The sequence below is a fragment of the Tupaia chinensis genome, unplaced genomic scaffold, assembly GCF_000334495.1.
Source record: "Tupaia chinensis unplaced genomic scaffold, TupChi_1.0 Scaffold139833_1, whole genome shotgun sequence".
Classification (NCBI taxonomy): Eukaryota; Metazoa; Chordata; class Mammalia; order Scandentia; family Tupaiidae; genus Tupaia; species Tupaia belangeri.
In genome coordinates, this window is record NW_006199712.1 from 2,127,199 (window position 1) to 2,129,833 (window position 2,635).

The 2,635-nt window shown below is 44.4% G+C and overlaps 1 protein-coding gene across 3 annotated transcripts in view; it reads left to right on the forward strand.

Moving 5' to 3' along the window:
• The window catches only part of SLC9A9 (solute carrier family 9 member A9), a 720,836-nt gene that overhangs the window by 154,811 nt on the left and 563,390 nt on the right, over positions 1-2,635 (forward strand). The gene's annotated exons all lie outside the window — the stretch shown is intronic.

The following is a 2,635-nucleotide window of genomic DNA, read 5'->3' on the forward strand; positions in this document are numbered from 1 at the left end:
GGTCTGGGACTCAAACAGCGGTCAACTGCATGGGAGTCTAGCAACATAGCCATTATGACAACTGCTGGTCCCAAGAGTTTGGCTTTTATTCTATGCATGATAAAGTACTGGAGGACTTTCCAAAGGGGAGTTAGAGCAAAGAAAACCGGAACTGCATAGTAGTTACAGAGGAAAACAACGAATTTTAATTAGAAACTATTGTGAAATAGGAAAGGTCACCTCATTATAGTGTTGGGCTCGATTCCAAATACCATAAAGGAAAGTGAAGACTTAGCGCCAAGGAGCAGGATACAGGTTGGTGGATAAAAAATTTCTAAGAAGGGGACCAGCAGTTAGTGTAATGGCTATGTCGCTGGACTCCCACGTAGTCGACCGCGGTTCGAGTCCCGGACCCGGTGGCTTAAACTCACACCGGGCGCTTGCGCATGCGTGCCCAAGATCCCGAAAGGAGAATGGAGGAGAAGGGATTGCGGCATGGCCATCCCCCCTGGGGGGTGATTTCCTGCTTTCTGTCTCTGTCTGTCTGGCGAGCGCACGTGCCCTATAACAAAAATCTCTCTCAAAAAATATAAATAAATAATAAAAAAATAAAAAAATAAAAATTTCTAAGAAGGAACATCAGGGGACAAGGTGGATTCTTGCTAAACCTCCATAAGTTTCTTACTGAAGGCTGGCCAGGGTCATCAGATATCAAGGATAAGAAATTTGCAGTAAACTGGTTGCAGGGTTCTTGCTCTTGAGGAGAAAGCCCAAAGATGAAGCCTAGTGGAAAAAAAGCTTAGAAGAGCCTGACTAAAGTCTGGGCAATGAGGGAATTTGTCATTCTTTCTCTCTGTTCAAGGAAAGAAGAGACCACATTCTTTTCTTTGAACAATTTACATCTATTTTCTCATTCAGTCCCCATTCATGAAAAATCAGCAGAATCGGGACCAGCAGTTAGCGTAATGGCTATGTGGCTGAACTCCCATGTAGTCAACCGTGGTTCAAGTCCTGTACCCGGTGGCTTAAACTCACGCCAGGCGCGTGTGCGTGTGTGTCCAAGATCCCGAGAGGAGAATGGAGGAGAAGGGATTGGCACGCACACATGCCCGGCGTGAGTTTTAAGCCACCAGGCCTGGGACGCAAACAGCGGTCGACTACATGGGAGTCCAGCGACATAGCCATTACGCTAACTGCTGGTTCCCAAAATCCGTTCATCTTTTGATGAACATTTAGGTTGATTCCCTAACTTTGGCTATTATGAACAATCCTGCAATATATTTTTCACTGTAGATATTTTTCAACACATAGATTTCATTTCCTTTGGTTATATACCTAGTACCTCTACTATTTAAAATGTTCCATTTAAAAAGTTGTGTTCTTCTTCTTCTCCTTTCTTCTTTCTTCTTTCTCTTTCTCCTTTCTTCTTTCTTCTTCTTCTCCTTCCCCTTCTCCTTCTCCTTCTTCTTCTTTTTTGGGAGAGATTTTTGCCATAGGGCGTGTGTATTCCCAAGAAAGACAAGAAGAGACAGACAAAGTGAGAAATCACCCCCCAGCAGGGATGGCCAGGATGCAATTCTTTCTCCTCCATTTTCCTCTCGGGATCTTGGGCACACACGCACACATGCCTGGGGTAAATTTAAGCTGCCAGGTCTGGGACTCAAACAGCGGTCAACTGCATGGGAGTCTAGCAACATAGCCATTATGACAACTGCTGGTCCCAAGAGTTTGGCTTTTATTCTATGCATGATAAAGTACTGGAGGACTTTCCAAAGGGGAGTTAGAGCAAAGAAAACCGGAACTGCATAGTAGTTACAGAGGAAAACAACGAATTTTAATTAGAAACTATTGTGAAATAGGAAAGGTCACCTCATTATAGTGTTGGGCTCGATTCCAAATACCATAAAGGAAAGTGAAGACTTAGCGCCAAGGAGCAGGATACAGGTTGGTGGATAAAAAATTTCTAAGAAGGGGACCAGCAGTTAGTGTAATGGCTATGTCGCTGGACTGCCACGTAGTCGACCGCAGTTCGAGTCCTGGACCTGGTGGCTTAAACTCACGCCGGGCGTGTGTGCGTGCGTGCCCAAGATCCCGAAAGGAGAATGGAGGAGAAGGGATTGCGGCATGGCCATCCCCCCTGGGGGGTGATTTCCTGCTTTCTGTCTCTGTCTGTCTGGCGAGCGCACGTGCCCTATAACAAAAATCTCTCTCAAAAAATATAAATAAATAATAAAAAAATAAAAAAATAAAAATTTCTAAGAAGGAACATCAGGGGACAAGGTGGATTCTTGCTAAACCTCCATAAGTTTCTTACTGAAGGCTGGCCAGGGTCATCAGATATCAAGGATAAGAAATTTGCAGTAAACTGGTTGCAGGGTTCTTGCTCTTGAGGAGAAAGCCCAAAGATGAAGCCTAGTGGAAAAAAAGCTTAGAAGAGCCTGACTAAAGTCTGGGCAATGAGGGAATTTGTCATTCTTTCTCTCTGTTCAAGGAAAGAAGAGACCACATTCTTTTCTTTGAACAATTTACATCTATTTTCTCATTCAGTCCCCATTCATGAAAAATCAGCAGAATCGGGACCAGCAGTTAGCGTAATGGCTATGTGGCTGAACTCCCATGTAGTCAACCGTGGTTCAAGTCCTGTACCCGGTGGCTT